We start from the raw sequence: 24,164 nt of genomic DNA on the forward strand, positions 1-24,164 counted from the left end.
GACCTAATTTACTGCCATAGAAACCATCCATTTATATAGAGAGGGGTTCAGAAATTTGATTGGGGAATTTTTTTTTTTAAATTTAATTCATGTGGTGATTTAAACATAAGAAGTAGAAACTATATCCCATTTTCAGGTGACTAATTTGTGACTTCCCCTCAAAAATTAAAGCTCCTCCCATCTTCCACCTACTGAATCCATAATGTTAAGCAAATGCCACCCCACAGGCACAAAAAAAGCATTGATGTGCAAGTGGATGAAACTTCTATTGACACAAACAAAATTTCAGACATCTAAAGGCAGGATTTAGCCCAGGGTGCTCAGTGTGTGACAGATCATTTGTTCTCATGGCAATGAACTGATGGAGGAGAAAGGCTCTTAATGTGACACAGTAGGCTCAAAGAGCAGAAATGGGAATTCAGGAAGCTATCCAATTGCTTTTTTTGAGGATACTCCTACATTTCGAGTCTGTGCTCAGCATGGTGGTGCCTGCTCCCTCCAGTCTCCAATAAGAGCTGATTTGTCCTTCAGCTATAACTGCAGATGTTGGAGGTCCTGTTTTTAGGCTGCTCAACCCTTCAATTCACAAGCTGTCTGTGCAGACCTGTTAAAAAAAAAAAAAAAAAAAAAAAAAAAAAAAAAAAAAAAAAAAAAAGGAAAAATAATCCAAAAGAGAAGGTAGAGAAGCTACAACAGAAGGAAAGACAAGAGACCAAGCAAGCCTCAGCTTCTCAGACCCACAACGCATGATAAATTGCAGAGAAGTACCGGCATGAGTTACAATTCTATATTTCTTCAAAATTTCATGTTAAATTAAATAGTTCAGTTAATATATTGTCCATTTTGAATTTTAAATTATGGAGTCATTCTTCTTTAAAGCATAGTGCTTCTGCAGCATGCCAAGCAGCCTCAGCTCTGAAGACACAATATTCTGGCAATAATATTAGGAGGAAGCTTTCAACCATAATCCCAACAGAAGAGACACAAAAATCCTTTGCATCTTGTTTCTTCTCTTTCCTTGTCCATGCATGCACAGGACAGGCTGACAACCTGGGCTAGATTAGTCACATGTAATAGGAGGTCTGTGGACTTCACCTGATTTAACAACATGAATCCAACAAGGGCTAATCCCTAAATCAAAAACTCTGCCACCTTTCCTGCAAATTTCAAAGCACTGCACTACCACAAACTGGTTAACATGAGCAAAGGATTGTGTCCCCACTCTCACTACAACACAGATGTCTTTTCACAACATTGGTCAGAGACTGAGCCTTACCCCAGTTTTCTGGGAAAATTGAGCCTGGGAATAAAATGAAGATGATAAAATAAAATTCCAAGCAGATGCAGTAGAAAAGAACAAGACAGAAGAAAGGAAGAGAAGAGGAAGAAAGAGTGGCCCATAATTTTTCTAATTTTTTTTTTCTACTTAGCAACAAGTAGACACTATATTCTGGTGGGCACCAAGTACTTTGACAATAAATTGACAAAAGATACTGAAGAAAGTAAGGAAGGGTTGAATGATCAAAAGACCCCAAACCTCACAGTCCAGTTTTGATAGCAAAAAGATGACAAAAAATTTCATTACTAAAACATGGACACCTTCCTTTTGCCTTCTCTGGTGGCAATTCAGACCTTAGCAAAATAGTTCAGAAAGCTAATATTTGATTTTGATTTTTTTAAAAGATCTTCCACTGAAAAAAATATCTCTTTTTTTGCCAGAAAGAAAAAATACTTAATTAGACTGTATCACTAATCGGTTTTCATAAAAGTCACTAAGATGGGGTGGAGAAAGTGAGCTACTCTTAAAAGAAAACTGTAAAGAAATTGCACAATTTCCTAAAAAAAGGAGTGTGTGTAGCTTCCAAAACACAATCACAGCTGACAGAATTCTCACCTCTATTTGCAGTTTCACCAGAGACGAAGAACTGAGAAACCACCACAGGAAACTGCTTAATGCCCTGTGTCAAAGTGATCTCCTCAGATTTGGAAGGAGCAGAGAGGCTGAACTCATGTGAGGACACTTCCACCAGCACTGCTCAATGTTTTGAGCAGTGTTGGGACGTTTTGGTCTCTCTTACTCCCAGAATGACATTTTCACCACCAAAATAAAAAAAGTCCTGGACAATAAAATCAAGGCACTAAAGCATTTCCTTAAAATGCATGACTACCAGCATCAACTCAAAGACATGCACTGTAAAGTGAGAATTTTGATTTGACAGCTGATCAGCAGGCAAGAACCAAGTACCCAAATTAATGATAAATATTCAAGAGCCCAGTTGTTCGGGCAGGCACGCAGAGGTATCACATATGTCGCAATAAACAGCCTTAAATTTTGAAGCCTACAGAGAAAGGGGAGTTGGAAGGTTTGTCAGGAAGAAAGAAAAATAAAGAGTGTGCCAAAGCATTGTGTAAAGGCAGTAAGCTGGAGAACATCAGAAATGTGGCACAAAACAATGCTGCCAGGGTGATGCTGGGAGCCGAAGACCCAGTGTAGTGAAAAATACCCCCATCCAGAGGAATTTTAACCTAATGGCCAAGAATGAAAATTCAAGGACATCCTTCATTCTTCAGCAACACCCTAAGATGCCAAACAACATAGAGGCAGAAGGAGAACAAAGAAGCAAAAAGTAAACTGCTCTGGTTTTATTTCTGTAAGGAATTCAAGATCCCTAGTCATATTGCCAGTTATACCAACACAACTAATGGCAGTTCTGCATAAGACCTGTTGTCCTTTCCTTGTCTTTCTCTCTCTCTCCCTCTCATTCTAAATATTTTTATTTTTTTTTAAGTTGAAAGAAGTTCTGGACTTGACACCAAATGTTTCATGTGTCAGGAAAACATGAATAATGCAATGGAGTAGCATGAACTGTTAGAGAAATCACAGCTGCTGGTCTTCACTGTTTGTCTAGACAAAAATTAGGTCTTAGATACATTCTTGATAGGAACCAGAGGCTTCAGGACAGGTACTGAAATGTGGATTTCACATGCCATGTTAGCTCTGTCAGCTCATGTTAAATAACCCTGTGTCCCCCATTCGTTTTTTCCTTTATATATTGAAACTTCTACCACCTTGGCATTTTCTCCCTAAAACTTTTCCTCCAGAGAGCTGAAACTAAACCAGGGAGCAACAGTGGCTGTTGTAGCTGTCAAGCTATTTTGACAACAAAACCAGAATCTCATATATCAAATACTTGCCAATTAACCTTCACTGCTTTTTTGTTTCACGTGCTTTGCCTTCTAGTAGTGTTGCCCAGGGATAGGGCCTTTAGACCTGAGTCACCTTTTCGGATTTTCAAACAAATATTAAATCCTAGGTGTGTATAAGATCTAATTTTATTTTCCCTCCTTCCTCACTCACTGTCTTTGCTTTTTGAAGCAACACTTAGCTGATATTCCAGCTCCCAAACACAGCAGCACACCAGCATTCCCTCTGTGAGGCCACAGGCCATTCCTGCATCCTAATTTCTGCTCTCTGAAACAGCCAAGCCCATCAGCTTGTGAAAGAAGGGAAATGAAAGAATATGAGGCTTCTGTGTCAGAAAGGTCCTACAAGTTAAAGGGTGAAGTACTGGGTGAATTGCCGTAATTCAGTTTTGCCCCTACATTCTGGACTGTTTCAGTGATTCTGTTCTTATCCTAACACAGGAGGAACACATCCTTAGCTACACTCAAATCTGCATTTAGGAATAAGGAGAAAAGCAAAATGTGCTGAAGGAAAGTGTCTGAGATGCAGAGAGCAGCAAGGAGGGTATGAAGATGCTCTCACATCTATGCTGTCATTTCTGTCTCAATTACAGACAGTATGTCCCAAACAAAATCACATACAGCCAGCTAAGACTTCACTCAGGGAATAAGTGTCACCACCAGATGGGACTGGCAATTCTCCATCAACCCTGAGTCACTTTTCATTGGGTTTGGAGTGACACTGACTTTACATCACATTGATCTGAAGGAGGAGCCTCTGCCCTCCCAAATAATCCTCATCGTTACACAGAAAAGAGTTCACAGGAAAAAAAAAAAAAAAAACAAAACAAGAAAGAAAATGCTATGGCCAAACTTTGTTTTGTAATAGAATAATATTGATATTAATATTAATAATATTAAGTTTCTGATGGGGCACATTCTCCTACTTTATGAAGGAGTTTAATGATGTCTTTTAAGTACAATAAATAAATGGGCTACTTGAAAGCATTCTCAAGTTAATATTGCTTTTCTCCTGCTAAATCTGCTAATTATGGCATTTTTCCATTAATTGAGAACATGAAGTCCTCAAAACCAACGTTGAGTCAGTTCTCTGAACTGCAGCAGCTCCTCCAAAGTGCAGCACTATCAGAGTGTTCTCACTTTGCAGTCAACACACTGGCAAAGGGCAGGATTTCTGTGTCTGACTGTCAATTCCTTCCCTGACAAAACGTTTTCAGGACTGACCAAGCCTCTGCCACCCACTTTCTGCTAAAAAGGATCAACCCATGCATTTCCATTTCCACAAGAGCGCTGCAAGTAGCACGTAAAGGTATAAGAATGGATCATTAGCCAGCTACCAGAGGTTATGGCTTATTCTAGGTTTCGTCTTATGAGTATTTGAGGCAGTAAAATTCAGAAGTAACTTATCTAAGGAAGGTACAGAGGCGAAGTAAACCGTGTTATCTGTGTTAATCTCTAGTGAGAAAAACTGCCCCATTCCATCACGTTGAATATTTAAAGCCACCTCCCCATGGCAAATTTGCATCAGGTCCAACGTATTACATGTCACTCCTGAGAGTTTGTCAGCAAACCCCAACAAACGGGTTTGCACTTTCTCATCTATTCTTAGCCCTCTTGTTTATTTATTCTTACATGTACAAAGATGTCTACAAATCTGAACCCACTCTGTCAAGCAGGCTTGTATCTACAGGATACATGCAAAGCTAACTTCAAAATGAATTTTTAATCATTTCTTTTTAAGGCTGAGAACAGAATGGATCAAACATTGAATATGTTGTAATTTTCCAAGTTCTTCTGGTATGTTTTTTGACTCTGAAGTGAAGAAATAAGATATATCTCAGCCCTTAGTCCTTCATCTTCAAAAATATGAAATTCTCCTTGAGAGAAGAGTTGTTTTGCTGCTGGTATACATGCCCCCCAAAAAAACAACCCAAATGCAATTATTTTTCTTTTCAGAAATAAAAAAATATGATACACAATAATCATTACTTTCTGCTGATCTTGAAGCAGCATATGGGTTGCCATTTTCATTTCAGGAATGGGATAAAGAGACAGACCAGTTTCTCCTGATTTAGTTTATGTACTACATCAATTCCTCTTGATTTACTTTATGTACTTAGTTTTGGAAACTAAAGTTTCCAAAAACTTTCATTTTTGGAAAGCATGGAGACCACCAGAAGACATATCTGAGACTCCTGTTGACTTCTTGAAACCATGAAATTCTAATTAGGAGAAAGTGGTCACCTTGCCTTTCATCAGGTTAAGAACACACAATAGAGAAGAAGCAAGTATCTCCTGACAATTCTTTCCCTGGCAGAGTGTGCAAGACAGACTTTGTGTTGCCAAAACTTCCTGTTCTGGGGTGAGATTTAGATTATAAGAATATGCACTAATAACAAATTATTTTTCGCCTCCTTAGAAATACAACATAGCTCTGAAAGTACACACAGAGTCAGCCACCTATGAATATTTAAATAAGACATTACCTTGCACGTTTGTTTTATATTTTAATGTTGAATGATGTGCAAAGAAATCCCTAATATAGCATAACTTAAAAACATATATCTTCTAAAGTAAACCAAAACAAAGTCTAAATTGAGCCTGTGATAAGATTATTTCAGCTCACTGTCCCTTCAGGTTATCCAACCAGTTTGTTTATATAAATCTAATATTTATTTTCAATGTATTTAAATTATTTGCAACAGGATACCCTATTAAATAAATTGTATTGAGTTTGAGGGGAGAAGAAGCTCTATTATGGAATTTTATTTCTGTAATATGGGTGACTTTTTTAGCCTCCTGAGATTTCTGATAGATTATTTAATGTGTGGTTTGGGATGATCTTTTTGTTTTCCTCACTAACAAATACACAGAAACATGTTCTACAAGAACAGTTGATTGAACTGGCCAGACACTGATGATAAAAATTAATCTACCAACAGGAAATTGGTGAATTTGAAAATGAGGGATTATCAATGTAGTACTTATGATTTCAAGGAAAAGAAAAACTTTGTGTCTTGAAGTAAAATATTTAGGTAATATAGATTCAAATGTTTCCAGTTCTGTCACTGTAAAATTTCTGCTTTTTTAATCTAAAAACACTTAATTAGAACATGAATACAATAAGAAATGAGAAATTGAGGATTTTCTTAAAGGGGAAACCATGATTTTACATCTCCGAGATGCTAAAGACAAAGAAACGCTTTGAAATAACATATGGAATTCAATCAGTTCAGAAAGACCCTGACTCAGGATTGTAGTTAGGAAAGGACAGAGAATGAGATCAACAGCTCTGCCTATGCAAATTCAGATACTCAAGTTCTTAGTGTTTAATTCCTTTTTGCAACTCCCCATGATGAATAGCAAATGTTAATACTGGGATTTAATGAAAGAAACCAAAGCCCAGATTGGAACTTTATGGAATTGCTGATATTCCCAGGCAGAGGTAGCCAGCTTTTGTCCAGAAGGCAGGAGAAAAGTGGTGCCCAGGCTCCACAGCCCTGCTCTCTGTACCCATTACAGCGACTTTCTAAAGTAGCACAAACAATATTTGGCATTGGCAGGGTAATATGCAGTGACCTTCTCCCAGACTGAGATTTTACAACGTTGGATGTCAACATGGATGAGATGCCAAAAAATTGCAGCAACAAGGAACCCCTCAGGTCAGTGGCCAGCGGTGAATCCCTGGCATGGCTGACTGCCCTCTCTTCACAACACTTCACCATCTTCATGGGGCCAGCCACACAGAGGCCCTCAAATCAGCACCAACCTTTCCCTTTCTAAACAGGTATTCAAGCAAAATCTGGGACTGGCATTCTCACAGCTATCCCAGGCTGGGATTTATGACCTTTACAAGATTGATAATCCTAACAGCCTTTGTGGGAACTTAGCTGAGCTCCCACATCCAGTGATGCCTATGGCAATGCTCTGCTGCTGAGGGACCACTGAACTGGAGTTTGCCACAGCGAGCTGAGCTCCCACCGTTCCTGCAGGAAATAATTCCATTCCCATGACTGACACTGACAGCACGGCTCTAGGAAATTATTCATTTTGGGCTTATAGCTATGGGAGAGAGGTGTAAGACTCCATCTCTACAGGAAGCAGTGGATGGTGTGCTCCTCACACTCCCTTCTCAGTGCCCAGGTTCCAGCAGGGAATCCTGAAGGCTGAATTCATTGAACCCTTGCTGTCCAGTGCTGCTTTCACCCCTGCTGGATTGTCTCTCATCACACAGATGCACAGGAGTGAAAACAAAGCTGCAGAAATTCCTCGTAATAGAACCAGAGGAAAATGCTCAGTCACAGAGAGTCACACTTTTGTGACTGTCTGGAGGTAAAGCCCCTCACCTTCTGGCCAAGACTCTCCCCAGCATGTGGCAGTAACCAAGGCTGAAGGTGAAAATGCTGATTCATGTGTTCCCCATGTATGTCTTTTCCCATCAAGCCAAGCTCTGAACAAAACATCTGCGAGAGAAATTTTTGTTTCGAGAAGTGTGAAAGAACATAAAAAAAGCAGTGATTTTTTTATTGCCAGTGTGTGAAGGGAAACAGATCTCAAGCTCCTCTCCTCTTCTGATAATATACTGCCAGTCAGTGGTCTGAAATAATAAGTGTATATTACCCAAGCCAGAACTTAAGTTTTGAGAGAGCTGATGACTCTGTTGGTAAGTCAAAATTCATGTTCTTCCATACATGGCTGACAGGTTCAGCCAAAAAGCCTCTCCCCCTCCAGTGTTTGTTACTATCTGAGGAAATAAAATGACTTGAAAAAAAAATTACAGTATTCTTGTCTGAAATGTCTTTATAATGAGGCAGCAGAGGATGTGAGAAAATTTAAGATTTTTGCTAGTCTAGTCATTTATTTAAAACCAGTGGTGACAGGCCCAGTATGGTATGGAAAAAGACACCAATTAAATATTACTCATTTTTGCTTGAGTTTTAAATGCTAAAGTTTCATAAAGTTTGCATAACCACTCAGACAAATAAGTAATAAAATCCTAGAGATGCTAGTCTAGGGAGCAAGCCCTACTAAAGCAACATTCTTGCCTTATTTGTCCTTATACTTCTCGCAGAACCCAGGATCTTTGTGGGTGGGACACTGAAAATCTGCTACCCTGGGCCCGTAATGAGTCATTAAAGGTGTAATGATTTCAGTGGAGTCATTGATTGTTGTTGTTGCTTTTTTACTCCAATCTGAAAAGATTTAACAGGTGGATTGTCAGATTTAATTGTTTCATGAGAATGAGCAGCAATTAGCATGTCTTCTGTACAGGTTAACTCCCTGACCTCTCCTGGAAGCAGAAGGAAAAGGAGTTGAGCTGTTGAAAGCTTCCAAAGCACCAGCTTGCATTCATACAAATTCCTTCATCAGCTCCACCAGAACAATTCCTTTATTCCACACAATCTGGAAGGTTTAGAACCATGGCTAGAATACATGGTGAATGTTTACAATGGCAATTCAAAGCCTGTACACTCCTTGGAATGAGGAATTCTGCACATCTTTCTGGCCAGGCCATGAACAGGTTGGACTTGATGATCTCAAAGGTCTTTCCCAACCTAGCTAAATTCTGTATTATCCATTCAGTCACCTTCCTGATGTCTCCAATTTGCTGCAAAAGATACTGAAAACACCCTGCTACCTGTCTCAGGATAAAATCACTACGGATCAGCCAGACTGTAAGAGCTGCCCCTTCAAGCAGTGTGCATGGGTGTGTGGAGATGGATCTCCTCACCATTTTTTCCTCTCACTCAGCTGCAGGGATACCACACGCAAAACAGTGAGCTGCAGAATACTGCAAGGCTGGTGAGAAATGCAGCTGACAAAGCTGCAAAAAGTAGCAGCTGCCTCCTGATCAGAGACACACTTTGCAGTGCCAAACTTGTTGAATACACCAGACAGAACAAGAGCCCAGCTGCTCCCACTAGCTACAGTGCTCTTTGGAGCCATCACAGAACTAATTCCTGCATTTACCTCTGCTGCTGTCCCTCCCTGACAGACCAGTGGGAAATGCTGTGTTTATTGCACTGCAGACTGATCTGTTGGGAAAGGCAGATGTGTTTCAGCTGAGAGCCCCACAGAATTGGAGATTTTGAGCCCAAACAGAGCCCAGGGTCCAACAGCACACAGTTCTAGCACAGGTTTTAGCACAGATCTTCTTTACAGTCCCACTATGAAGGCTTTAACAAACCTGCCTTTGGCTGAAATAGAGCCCTGCCTAAAGTTCTATCTTCAGATGGAAAAATTGTTTATAAAGGATGACACTCTTAAGTTCTTTTAATGAACTGTTCATTAAAAAAAAAAAAAAAAAAAAAGAGTAAAAGAGTCTTCACTACTGAACTTTCATAAAGTTGAAACCATGGGGATAAGAATGCTTTCTTCTCCATAATTCCAAATAAAACCTCTGAATGGGATACTAGTCAAAGAATTGGTATCCTGTTCCAGAAGAGCATTTAGGGTAACAACTGGCACAGGAGAAGTAGTTTATTCAGGTGTCTCAGGCTCTTCAGGAGTCCAGAGGAGAGCAGAATGAATGGTTTCAAGGTGTATTTCTTGTAAGCACATGGAAAAGCAGATTCTGCTCTCCTCAAAGCTCTCTCTGAAGCCAGGTGTAGAAGGTACACGCTGCAATCTTCTAGGCAATTACAATATTTCAATGCAAAATTAAAAAAAACAAATCAACAGAAAACCCCCCAAACAAACAAAAACAAAACCAAACCAAGGCAATTAGATTAAAACAAATAATACCTAGGTTTTTAGTTAATCAATAAGAACCAGAAGGGAAGCAAACTTTTCTGATACACCTTCATCAACTGTGGATTACTCATAAGGTCAAACATTTGCAAAGAAGGTTATTTTGAAACCTTGGATTACTGCAGAAGCACAGCCTTATCTAAATTAGTTCTGCCCACACTCTCAGCCAATAAATTTCTCCACCTGTTTACATATTGATTTTTTTCCCCATCTTTTATTTATTTCAGCTCTGAAAAGAAAAAAAAAAAAAGATCTATTAAGAAGCTAACGAAGTATATGCTCAAAAAGGCTGATTTTTTTTGTTGTCAAATGTCTCTTGAGCTGGATCACCTTACAAATGTAAATTAAAAGGTTTAAAATGTGATCAGTGCAGAATTCTAATTTGACTTATACAACACATTTTCTCATTCAAAACAAAAGGTATTATTTCTGTGTTGTAGCACCCTGCTGATCTGGATCAGAACCCACGAGCTCTCAGCTCCTTCCTGGGATGCAGAAAAAGAATTGCCTAAAGGATCCTTATTCTATTTCTCTAGTCCATCCATTTTGCTTCCCCTTTTCAGAAGCAAATAAAGCAGTGCATCATATATTTAGCAGCCCTACAGACACCCACAAATAAGTGAGAGTTAATAATCAACATCAGCTTGTGAGATTTCACAGATGGATAATTAAAAAATTTATGTTTAATGCTTCCTGTTCTTTCTGGTTTAAGATGTGGACAGATTTCCATTCCTGTGACACTCATGGGGATTTAACCTCTGATACCACAATGGAAGGCTTCTGCCTCTTGATGCTTTCTCAGATGGTCACAAATTACCTCCACTGATTTCACCTTGAGCATTTGATCTCATCCAACTGGTGTGGCTTTTCTGAGAGATCAACAGTGTTATACAATCAAATGAACACTCAGATAGGAGCACTCAGTTGGTCATTTATGGCCCGGTTACAGCAATTTGTGGTTAGTTTTCATATCTCATGAAGCTATTTTCTCACAGAAGTTTTCAGAACAAAAAGTATTAGAGCATTTACTGTTCCTTGGAGAGCGAGTTCTCCTGAACCAGCTCTGGAGATCCAGTTGGCAGGTCCATATCTGCCTAAAAGGACAAGGCAGGCAATTCTGAGTGTGGCATCAACGCATGCTGGGGAAATTTCTGCTTAGAACCAAGGGCTAAGTGAGCTGTGCAGAAACTAGAGCACAGCCAGCTCCTCTGCTTCCTTGGGGAAGGCAGAACCCTTCAGCACAGCCCCTACACAATCCTGCTGTGGTGTCATTTCTGAGTGCACAAATTTGGGCAAAAGTGCTGAATGCCAGTACAGTGTGGTCCATAGCTGAGGCACAGCAACTTTAGTACATAAAAATAGTCAATTCCAAAAATAAGTGCATGAATACATAAAGAACAAAGCGTGCCTAGGGACAGACACCTTCCAGAGGTAAGAAACAATGCAGATACCATAAAAAACCCCACCCCAAATCTCACACGGTGACTGCGCTACAGCAAGTGTGCTGGTTTTGCCTGACCTATTCCAAACCAGGGTTTTGTCCAAATGTCCCTTCTTTGAGGATCTCCTCCCACCACAAGTGGCAGAGAGAAATGTGACAGATTCACAGAAACTGGTTAGCATAGAGACCTGCATTTAATTTAGCCCACTGCACGAGTGGTTAGGCTCCAAGGCAAATTATATGCTTTTCTCCTAGTCAATAAACATTTTCAACAACCTGTGTAGTTTTAGGACTTTGCAAACGGCTGCAAATGCATTAATCATAAGAGAGGTATATGAGAAACCCTTCTAGTTGTCTTTCCCTACCTTGTGTACAAAAATTAGGAGAAACTAGAATAACTTTATATCCTGCAGGTGTCTTTTGGAAGCACAGAAAGTTTTCTAAAATTGACTTTACATGGTATCACTGATTACAAGGCTTTGGATAATAAATTCTGCTACAGCTTTAATTCATTGACCTGATAAGGCTCATTGGTTGTCACAGAGCTCTGAAGTGCTGCTTCAAGGTGTTTTCTCAGTAGAGATTTCATTTTAGACAGGACAGGATCAAGGATCAAGAAACTTAGGTCAAAGCATTTAAGCCACTGAATAACAAAGTCAGAGCAGTAGCATCTTACACTTGCAATAAATATCATTACTGGCTACAAAAGAAAAATGTTCAGCAAGGATCTCGCTGAGCTGAGTTCCCTGTTGTATGAGGCAATTGGATCAGGCTCTGGTATCATACCTGCCTTTTAGGATGACTGAACTATCCAGCAGCAAGCTTATTGTTTTTGGTCTACTACCCACTGCTCCAGCACATCACCCTTCTGCTCTGAGGGCAGAGCGCTCACTGTGCTTTGAGACAAGGGCTTTTATTTCAAGCCTAGACCAGGCAGCAGGTCCACACCCAGGGTGCCCCAGTTGACATCCTGGGACTCACCTGCAAGTCTGAGCTCAATGCCCTCCTTCAGAGCTGGTTTCAATCCATTGCAGGAATCCCTGCCTTCCCTACTGTGATTTGTTCTGGGTTTTCTGCTACCTTGAATGTATTTCCATCTCATGAGCTACCCAGTTTTGTTCTCATGGTCAATTATCCCTCCCTTGCTGAAAACAGGCGTTTTAGTTTGGGGCCATGAGCAACATCTGCAGCCCCCTCTTTTTTTCCATATATGTCACTGATTAGGTTTTTCTGTTCTTTAGCCACACTGGTATCCACGGTATAAATAATAATTATCACCTTGTCCTGACTTTTTGTGCTGTAGCTTAATTTTCTGGTTAGATTCTTCTGCGTTACTTTAACTCACAACTCCCGATTTCATTTCAGTGATTTCATAACCCTTTTGAACACACAGCCCTTTGCCTTGAAGGCTTTTTCTGTTGCTCCTAAAATAAACTCCAGATGACTTTTCTACCTGTGACTTGAGGACACTGCTAGTATTTAAATACTTTGGAGTAGCAGACATCTTTTCAAAGGTATTTTGAATTCAAGAGCCTTAATACAACGGTCACTGCCCTAGGTTTATTAATCATTCCTCCTTTCCCCAACAGCAATGGCACAGAGCCTCAGCTACTGAGCCCTACAACACCAGAGCAGTCCCAAAGAGTCCTCAAAATCCTCCTTAATCCTCTTAATTTGTTGTTCTTAACCCATGACTGAGGGAGGCACTTGACTGTGTCCAGGCACATCCACCACTGCAAGAGCTGAGGTATTTTCTGCAACACAAAATTCCCTCCTCAGCTCCTTGAGAGTTTCTCTGCCACTTCCACACTGCCCTCCCAGCTCTGCTACTGTCAGCCAGCCCATTTTCTCCACAGTCAGCTCTTAAAATTGCCTCTAAAATATTTTCCTCTTGTCCTAAAGTACTTTGCTCCTGTCTTTGAGCTGCCAGCTGACCAAATCCTCATTTCCCATGGAGGCTGACCCTGCTCCAGCCGTCCCTGTTTACATTCTGCCTTGGTAGAGGGAGCAGGGCAGCCCCATTTCAAGGTCCTTTTCTCAGCTCTCTAGTGCAGGGTTTCCAATTCAGTCATATAATTTACAGACTTCTTTTTAACCTTTTAATTCTCCTTAACTTGCAATTGAAACAACTTTAGTGTAGTTTGTACCTGAAAACTACTTTACCATTCTCACCCTAAGCAGTTTGAGTCCAGAAGTGTCTATTTCAGCCACGCTTTGCCATTTTAACTTCCACCCCAGTACAAGCATTTTCTGTTTGTCCTGATTTGCATAGGTCCTTCAGTTTTGAAATTGCAATTGAATCCTTTATTCCACCGTGGTTTTGGCCATCCTAGATATCCCACCCTCAGGTTCTGCCCCAGAAGCTCACTCTATTTCTTCACTTTTCCCCACTCTCCTGTAACTAACACAATTGGCATTGCAGTGCTGGATCATTAATCCTGCCCATTCCCTTTTCAGACTTTAGGACCACATTTTCATCAGCTGCATCCCTTATCTTATTACAGTTCTCACCAGTTTTTTCACTCATTCCTTGTTGCCTACCATAGTATCCTTTATTTCTGCATATTCTTTTTTTCTATTTGCTTGTGTATTGAAAAAAAAAAAACCCAAGAGGCATTAGTGTTTCAGGCACAACTAACACAGAAGTCCCCTCTTACATCATCTATCCTGATTGCTGTACTCAGGAGGTTAAATATGGGCTTCAGGTGGTAATAAAAGTAATACATGATTCAAAAATTCACCAGTGCTTTGCTGCAATTTACATGCTCCTCTTTCAAGCAGGTGTCCTAATTAGAATAAATTAAGTCTACTTTTTCTTTTTTTAAATAATAAAGTGCATTTTTGACAGTAATAGTAAAACTAGTTGCTACCTTTTTTTTTTTTTTTTCTGTGACTCATTTTAAGCATACACTTTACAGCCACTGCCGGGGCCAATGTTAATTGTGCCTTGCACTATATCTTGAACTCTCCTTGAAGCAGTGCAAGTGTTTAAGTAGGCTAGATTTTCTTTTTAACTCGTCTTCTAGCTTCAAAAAATGTAATAAGGTCACCTAAAGGAGACAATGAGGTGTGTGTAACTTTCTTCTCTCACGCTTTTTGGAGAGGTGATTAAACTTCCTTTGCCTCCTGCCATTTCTACCACAAAACAGATGCAAGTGCATCTCTTTTCTACCTTGTCTCAAAACCAGAAGCTGTTACACATCTGCAGTAGAGCAAAAATAGCATGAGATAGGTCCAAGAGACCATGTAGGCTGGGTAACAGGAGTGGAGAGCCTGATGGTTTGCTGCTCAAATCATGATCAAACCAATTGTTATAAACAAACAAACTAAAAAACACCCAAAAAACCAAAAGAGCATTTCATAGGAAATTGGTATCTGTAGACTGAGCAGAGCTGTTGAACACAATTTCAGAAATTATATAGTGCAAAACTGCTGAGGAAATTCCCCGTGATTTTTGAAGCTCTTGGTGAGATTTCTATGCTCACATGAATATTAAAAGAAAAACTGGAACATTAAATATTTGTTCTGGAAAGTCTTCAGAGACTCTTCCAGCTGAAAAAGGTTTGTCTGTGCCTATTACTACTGTATTTAGAGATAAGCAGTGGACACAAAAATACACCCATAAACCTTACCTTTTGCTGATTTTGAGATTTCTGGAAACATATGTTGTGATGACATTTCCTTCCTTTGAGGGCCGCAGTCAGAACTACCAAAAGACAAACAGAAAACAGTCAACTTTCTCAAACCAGTTTTGCTTTTTAAATTCTCACACTATCCCAGGCGTGTTTCCTTTTAGCTGATGCAGGTGACCTGCTGACACCTCTCATTCTTCATGTTACTGGAAATTGCCAGTTGATAAAATCACCAAGTCAAGAAAATGGGATAGAGACCCATTTTTCATTTAAAACAGAGTGTTTTACCTTCCAAAGACAAACAAATCATTATTTTCTCACAGGTTTTGTTGTTAATCCAAGTTATTTGCAGTGGAAAAGCAAGTTACATGGTTTTTGAACAAAGACTTAAAAGAAATGTCCCAAAGGTGTCAGATCCATTACTTGGAAAACACCTAGGCCAGATGAGAAATTTTTCATCTAAATTATATTTCAAAGGTAAACTGAGTTTTGACTGAACCCAATGAGGGGAACTGCAGAAATGTTAGATACCAGTTCAAAATTCAGCAGTGGTTTAATTACTTGGTAAAAATATGGAAGGGCTTCCTGGTTTATTCAAGATATACTGTCTGCAGGAATGAAGAAAAAAGATTTTTATTTTTCCATTCTAACAACTGGAAAAATCTGTGAAAGGTTAGAGATATTTCATCTTCATTTTGCATACATCCAAGAAAGCTGAACAAAATTAATCTACATAAGAGAGAAATTGTTTTTGTCCTAGGATGGTATCCCAAAAGACATTTTAATATAAAAAGGAATACATTTGGTATATCAACTGATTTATTCTTTTTTTAAAGATGATGTGGGTATTGCCAGGAGTCTATACCCCATTAAAAAACAGCAGCAAAAGCATTAGTGATTGTCTGCATATAACAACATTTTACCATATCAGCCTTTTGCAGAGATTCAAACAAGTATTCACCTAATTGTCTTTTTGCCCTTGTGTCAGAAATAGTCAAAATTTTGCTCAGCCTTCCCCAGGTCTTATTTTAATGCATTATGCGGCTTCTCCAGGAACAGAATCATAGTTCAGCTCTGACAGTGTGAGTTCACACTGCAGGAAGGCTTCTGTGCCAGGGCTGCTTCAGCCACAATGCAGCATTTTCCTCCCCAAAGACCTCGTATCTGTGAGCACAAATTGGATAGATAAACTCCTTACCATGGCCACGGCAGAACTTATAAATGCCTGACAGGAACGGAGTCCCTGCCACAACACACACAAAGCCCAGCCTGCCACAGCTGTTTTGCTACCTGTGAAATCTTTGGCACAGGGAATGGTCTGCATCTGACACTTCCCCAGGAAAGACAGATTTGGTTTAGTTGCATGTTTTACATGCAAAGCAGGAATGTTTGATTTATACCACAAAATGTCCTGCGAGTGACAACAGAATACAAGGGAAGCAGCAGAGTGCTGAGAGAGTGTGGAAGCAGTCACAGGCTGCTTTCTGCCAGCAAGAGGAGATACCTGGAAGGACGTGCAAGTGAACATGGATCATTTATCAGGAAAGAATTTCATTCAGGATCTATAGCTTACCTATTTACACGAGAGCATGTATTTCATAAACCAGCTTTGTGACCAATTACTCCGCGATTTTTATTAGTGCTGTTTTATAAGTACTGCAAAAGGAAAATATTTTAGAATTGAATTATATTCATCCCTTTTAGGAAACATTTTTATTTAGAAATATATCTTTTCCTTTTCTACAAGGATTAGTTATAAAACAAAAATATTTTATGTACCTATTTAGGTGTGGATCAATAAAACTTATTTTCATGGCCATTGTGTTGATGCAGTAGTGACTGCTGAATTTGCCTCACTCTGTATGCAATCATTAACACTTAATTCAGAAAACTCCATACTACTGTCAACTGTAATGCTACAAGTTTGGGATTTAAGTGGACAGAAAGCAGTCAACCCAACACACAGAAGGCTATACTCTGGATGTGGGATTTGTTTGATTTAAAATCAAGTTATCAAATTAAAAAAATGAAAACACAATACTACAGCAGCTTCTCTTAAATGCTCTGTTTAGAAAAGGTACACCATTTCTCAAGTCACATTGTATCATGTTGGCATCATCATTAGTAACCATTCTGAATCATTCCATAAAACAGATTCCAAATTTAAATTCCATAATTTAAAAAGTAAATTTGGTGTGGATGATGGGAATTTTTAATTCATTCAACTTTGCTTTACAAATTCACTCATCTGCTTCAAACGAGCAGCAGAATGGGTATTGATATTAAGCCTTCAGAAGCCACAGGAAAAAGTGTGAGTTGTGGGGAGATCGGTCAAGCCCCATATTCCTGGCCTGGATCAGGAATGGTGTGGCCAGCAGGAGCAGGGAGGTCATTCTGCCTCTGTGCTCTGCACTGGTGAGGCCACACCTCGAATGCTGTGTCCAGCTCTGGGATCTCAGTTTAGGAAGGACACTGAGTGCTGTGTCCAGCTCTGGGTGTCTCAGTTTAGGATGGACACTGAGTGCCGTGTCCAGCTCTGGGTGTCTCAGTTTAGGAAGGACACTGAGTGCCGTGTCCAGCTCTGGGATCTCAGTTTAGGAAGGACACTGAGTGCTGTGTCCAGCTCTGGGTGTCTCAGTTTAGGATGGACACTGAGTGCTGTGTCCAGCTCTGGGATCTCAGTTTAGGATGGACACTGAGTGCTGTGTCCAGCTCTGGGTGTCTCAGTTTAGGATGGACACTGAGTGCTGTGTCCAGCTCTGGGATCTCAGTTTAGGAAGGACACTGAGTGCTGTGTCCAGCTCTGGGATCTCAGTTTAGGATGGACACTGAGTGCTGTGTCCAGCTCTGGGATCTCAGTTTAGGATGGACACTGAGTGCTGTGTCCAGCTCTGGGATCTCAGTTTAGGATGGACACCGAGTGCTGTGTCCAGCTCTGGGATCTCAGTTTAGGATGGACACCGAGTGCTGTGTCCAGCTCTGGGATCTCAGTTTAGGATGGACACCGAGTGCTGTGTCCAGCTCTGGGATCTCAGTTTAGGATGGACACTGAGTGCTGTGTCCAGCTCTGGGATCTCAGTTTAGGATGGACACTGAGTGCTGTGTCCAGCTCTGGGATCTCAGTTTAGGATGGACACTGAGTGCTGTGTCCAGCTCTGGGTGTCTCAGTTTAGGAAGGACACCGAGTGCTGTGTCCAGCTCTGGGATCTCAGTTTAGGAAGGACACCGAGTGCTGTGTCCAGCTCTGGGTGTCTCAGTTTAGGAAGGACACTGAGTGCTGTGTCCAGCTCTGGGTGTCTCAGTTTAGGATGGACACTGAGTGCTGTGTCCAGCTCTGGGTGTCTCAGTTTAGGATGGACACTGAGTGCTGTGTCCAGCTCTGGGTGTCTCAGTTTAGGAGGGACACCGAGTGCTGTGTCCAGCTCTGGGATCTCAGTTTAGGAAGGACACTGAGTGCTGTGTCCAGCTCTGGGTGTCTCAGTTTAGGATGGACACTGAGTGCTGTGTCCAGCTCTGGGTGTCTCAGTTCAGGGAGGACCTTGGGACACTTGAATCCGTCCAGAGAAGGCACTGAGGCTGGTGAGGGGCTGGGAACACAAACCCTGTGAGGAATGACTGAGGGAGCTGGGGTTGTTCAGCCTGGAGGAAAGGAGACTCAGGGGTGAACAGGACACTGTCACTCATGGACCTTCACAAAAAACACTTGTGTTTCCTTTCTGAGGATAATACTGCAGTATTATCTTCAACCAAGAGATTCAAAAAAACAAGGGGAAAAACCAAGAAAATACTGACTTTCTGACTGCCGTGGTTTTGGTTTATGACTGACTGACGTTTTGCAAAATCCTCCTTTCTCATTTCTCTTAAAAGCAGGAAACAAATACTACAAACAAACTGTGACAAAAATACAAAAAAACCCTGCTCAGGTGGAACTATTTGCTTAACACCACACAGAAATCCACCTCCCTCCAGCCCTACTCCTTCCACCTCAAAGAGCTGCACCTGTGTCCTACTCCCAGGGAAAGGCAGCAAAGTCACTAGAAACCAGCACCCCAGTCTGTCTAAAAAAAAGTAATTTAAAAGTCACTCTTATAATGGAAACTCTTAGCTTACTTCACCTCTAGCTCTCACATGCATCAGTACAGCTCTGTTTAAAGGGAAAAAAGTAAACTCTTGGAAAAATTCATACATGGCAGCAGTGATGAAGCAGGAAGCAGATGCTGCAGCCAGGATACTGTAAATTTTAGTTAAGTAATAAAGGTGAGAGATACTAAAACAAAACCCACAAAAAACAACAGAAAAAATAGCATAATCAAAGGAAAAGCTAACAGAAAAAAACCCTGCAGCATCTCAACTTTCCTGTAAAAGACTGTGCTAATAAAGGACACAGAGAATGAAATAAGAGGAAATAGAACACTCAAGTCAGAAACATTTCCAAATATTTACTAATATGTTTGAAAAGTTTCCAGAAGATGCCAGATCTATTTGCATGTTTCTAGTGCAGAGGCAGTCATGTTCATGGCAGATGTTTGTCAGACACAGTTTACATGCCCCAAAAGAGAGAGACTGGCCAATTAAAAAAAAAAAAAAAAAAAAAAAAAAAAAAAAAAAAAAAAAAAAAATTGCATTTAGGGCAACTCTTGGTCACATCTGGCTAGGAGCAGCTGTGTTGGAACAAAGGTAGACAAATTCCCCTGTTATGTAAGAAGCATCAGCCTCCCATGAAACATTAAGATGGAAAATTTATTAAATTAATTGTGGTTTGATTTCCTCTCTCTTCTCCTTGGAAAGATATTAATTCACTTATCAAGCCAGAATTGCCTTCAGGCTGATTTAGGAATTTTACCCTTCCTGATTTAGCCTAATGCAAGACACGAGGACTGGATTATTAAAGGAAAAATGAACATTTCAGCTGCCTACAAAGGTGACAAAGGAAAGAAAAAAGAAACAAAGGTATGAAGCTAAAACTGGAACAGAGAAAGCAGCCAGGTTAAAAATTAATTTGATTATTACATTTTTTAAAAATTGAAAAAATAAGTTTTAGTTAGCTGCTACTGTTAAATTCAGAATTACAAGTAAGTAGTAGAGGGGAAGTAATAGTAAGAGGGGAAGTCATTGTTCAGTATTTACAGAGACTTCTGAGCACTGCCCACACCAAGGCTCCATTCCTGCAGGGGATGAACACAGGGCTCTGGAGTCAGGAAAGCCAGGGCAAGCAAGGAGATGCTTGAGATGTCGTGGACTTCTCTGTTTACTGAAGAATTCACTGCAGGTGGGCTGCAACAGACAGAACTTTTGTGACAAAGCGTGAAGCTCTGGCAGTGCTGGCTGTCTGGACTAAACCAACCTCCCCTCCTTTGACAGCCAAAGATGGAGAAAGAATTTAAAGCTTCTACCTCAACTCCTCTCTTGGGCTTATATATGAAAAATCCAGGACTGGAGGAAAGAATAGGGGTGATTTTTTCCATCTCCCAGCTGCCTCGTATAACTGAATTCCTCCTATCCCATTTAGGAGGGGAACAGGATAGTTGTCCTCATGTAATTGGTCTAATTGCAGGAGGTCCCCATCTCAAATGCAAAGCAGCTGTAAAATAAGCCATACCTTTGCATATTCTGAAGATTTGGATTGGAAAAGGGTGCAAAAATCAATTTCTCTAACTAGAAGTCTGACAGCAGATGAGAGGGTCAACAGACAGGTCATGGAGGGTTGAGGGAGCGCCTCAAGGATTGCTGTAATTGACAGATGTGTTTGGTTATGAAAACGCACAATTCACTTTTACTGACACACACTTGTCTTTTCTCGCTGTGAACAGCGACTTAAAAAGAGGCTCAATACAGAAGATGAACTTGTTAGTATTTGTTAATTAAATGCCTGCAGTCACTTCATTTACCAAGTTTAAAAGTTTAGAAACACAAAGGCAAAACATAAAACTGATGGACAAGGCGAAGTCAGAGAACCAAAATCACAAAATACAACGGAAACCAAGACTTTAACCTTTACTGCTCAAGAGCTGCTTCAGGTTGTGGCCAGAAACAAGAACCCAGAGTGCCCTCTAACACAGGGATGTGAGTCAGGGATTTCAAAAAGTCCCCACAAAATCCTTCCTTTTTTCCTTAAACTTGCCATCAGCTGCTTCCTTCCTCCTACACTCATCTGCAAATCTCATCCCCTTAGTAAAAAGAAAAGAAATCTGTGCCTGCATTTTGCCTTTGGCTGGAATGAGAAAAATTCTTGATAGCAGAAACACCCTAATTTTTAATCATTATAATTTGTGATTTTTATGGCCACATGCTAATGCATTCCTAAACATCCAAATGAAAGAGAAATGATTTGAAAAAGACTGGAAGGCAGATGCCACCAGCCTAGCAGGTCAACGAAACCAGCTAGTAATTAAGGTTTTCCAAAGAACTCATTCTTTCTGATTTCTTTTCTTAGCTTGAAAAGAAAACACAGAGGGGGTCCTTCCTTTAAATGCAATGATATTCATCAAATCCATTTGTAAATATTAGTTCGGTTAAAACAACACGTAAGATATAAAATGTAATTAAGTTCTGTATAGATTTCACTTTCATGGAAGACTAAGAACAGCAAGGAAGAAATGATGTTATTCTGTTTCTAGAGCTCACAGGAACCACTAATGATTTCAAAAGCCCACGACTCATCAGCTGCAATTAAAACAATTGCAATGACAGTGACCTCAGCAGAAGACAAAATATAATTGCATAGGCAGTAAACAATTCAGAGAGATGAAGCTGGAATACAGATGCTACTGATTCATGGGATGCCTAAAAGAATAATTCTCTTGCTCGTGTATTTGTGAGTACTTCCTAACAGGGAGGTGCTGCAAGGATGGCTGGCCAGAAAACAGCTCCAATGCACTGCACATCTCTGGTGGAGGATTTGACTTCTGCTTTGGAAAAAGACATCAGTGCAGACTGTCACTGGAGGGAAAGTAACACAGCCCAGAAGCACAGACCCTGCCAGCAGGTGAGCCATGTGCTGCACACAGTCAGCCTTGGGGGTTGGAACATCTCACACTATTTGTTTATGTAGTTATTATTTTTAGCAATAATGAGCAAGGACATGCTAGCTTCAACAGGAAAACACACCTTTGTACAATTTTCTTCATTGTAGCCCTGATGGGCAGCTACTTTGATTAATTGGCAAGATGAGCAAAATGTTCAATATTAAAGAACAGGGGAACAAAAAAAAAAAAAAAAAGTTTGTATGTCACTATCTGGCCTTTATTCTCATCTAAACCTCCTTGCACAAGATGATATTGAGAGCAAAGATTTTGAGGGAGAAAATAGGCAAGTACATTGTCCTCTCTTCACTTACTGTTGACTAATCACAGCACAGACTTTGATACTCTTAAACATTATTTTTTTTCATGGGTTGGACAATTTATCTGCATTTGCACTATTCTCCTTTTCTCCTTCAGTCACATTTGTAGCTTCTTTTCTCAGAGCCCTGAGAGCATCATTGCTGCCCTCTCAATGGGATGTTTAGACCACATGGGCATTTTCTCTTTCCCAGCTAGGCCCCCAGAGAGAATGATTGCTCTCTTTAATACACAGAAAGAGCAGAAAAGCCATACAAAATGAGTACATTCCATTTAGGGTGTCACTTATGAACAACAACAAAAAAATCACCCAGTTAAATAGTTTTGTGCCTAAAAGAGCTTGAAAAAAAATGCCTTCTAAAAGTCACTGTCCCTTGAATCTGGCTGCTAAGCTGCCAGCATAATCATCCCCTCAGCAATCTCATTTAAAATGAGCCATGTTTGCAAAACCCTACCGTTTCAGCAAACCTGACTTATCCAACCAGAGCAAGTCAGCTGGCAGAGCCAGTCCTCCTTTGGGATGCAATACTGGGCACTCACAACTCAGAGAGGACCTATGATCCAAGACCCACTGTCCCTGATCCTCTCCTTTGTCCTTCAGCAGTAGGACTTGAGCCCAGCTGAGCCTACCTGTCTGCAGGTAAACCTGACTTGGTTAAACATTCTCTTCATTCCATCCTCCCCTCCTATTGACTTGCCCTGTTTTCCTAAGTGCCAGAGTGCACTGGCTTGCCCTGCAAGTGAAACTAGTAGGCATATTTGAAACATAAATTATGAGAGAACCTCTAATGTCTGATTTTTGTTTTGTTCTCCTTCTCTGTTAAATTTGATACTTGTCTTTCTAGTTTGGCCTGAATAATCTTTATTGCTGGTGGTAAGCAAGGAAAGAAAAAAAAACAAAAAAAAAACCCCAATCCTGAGCCCCTAAGCTTGTTTTAGAGATTCTAGACTAGAAATTAGGAAATAAATAAAATCCAATAGTCATACATTATGGACATCTGACATGAAAAATAGGGAGAAACAAACCATTTTCTGAGCACAGAACTAGACAATAAATCACAGTTAATACAAGGACGTCACCAAAAGAAATCCTGGGAAAGAAACAATGTATTTCTCCTTGTTGATATTTCTTGTGTTTTGGATTTTTGTTGGAAATCTGGTTTCTACCTCATGAAAGGTATCTTTCCTGACACCTTTCTAAATAATCTAATGGCTGGATGTCTAAAAGGGTATTTTGAAAAGATGCTTCTAAATTCCTCACTCTCTATAAGTTTTAAAGTCTCAAACTAGACCAGAGAAGCCAAAAGGTTTTCTAGCACTTATAAACAATATTTTTCAACCAGGCCAAACTTTCTGTAAGCAGAAAGAGAGCTGATGAGTCAAACACCCATGAGATCCACAATAGTCTTTGTTCTCCTAGTCTGTTTTATACAGCAGACTTACAGATACTGGAGGGATGAGCAGCAAAAAAACCAAAACAAAACAAACCCTAAAAGAGATAATCCCACAGTTCCTCACACCTCAAGGCTGTTGTGAAAAGCCACAACTAACACCAACTCCCATAAATACTTTTTTGTTTACAGATAAGCCCTGCAGTCTATCAGCAGGGAGACAATCCCATTTTCAAGCCCGTGTTCTCTTCATCAGCAGCAAAGGAAATGGGGAAAAAATAAAACCCACCAAACAACTTACAGCTGGGTTTGTCTTTACAAACCTAAATCTCCATTTGGGAGGCACATTCCCGCTCCTAATCAGAACTGGTGCTCTGTTGCAGCAGCCCTCTTGTTAGAGGGTAGA

The 24,164-nt window shown here is 40.2% G+C and overlaps 1 long non-coding RNA gene across 1 annotated transcript in view; it reads right to left on the minus strand.

Annotated features, from left to right (window-relative positions):
- The window catches only part of LOC136364558 (uncharacterized), a 165,687-nt gene that overhangs the window by 14,128 nt on the left and 127,395 nt on the right, over nucleotides 1-24,164 (minus strand). Inside the window, exon 2 of the long non-coding RNA XR_010744179.1 lies at nucleotides 15,028-15,101. This is a non-coding gene — a long non-coding RNA (uncharacterized lncRNA). The remainder of the gene's footprint in view (nucleotides 1-15,027; nucleotides 15,102-24,164) is intronic.

This window comes from Sylvia atricapilla, chromosome 8, assembly GCF_009819655.1.
Source record: "Sylvia atricapilla isolate bSylAtr1 chromosome 8, bSylAtr1.pri, whole genome shotgun sequence".
In the NCBI taxonomy this organism is placed as follows: domain Eukaryota; kingdom Metazoa; phylum Chordata; class Aves; order Passeriformes; family Sylviidae; genus Sylvia; species Sylvia atricapilla.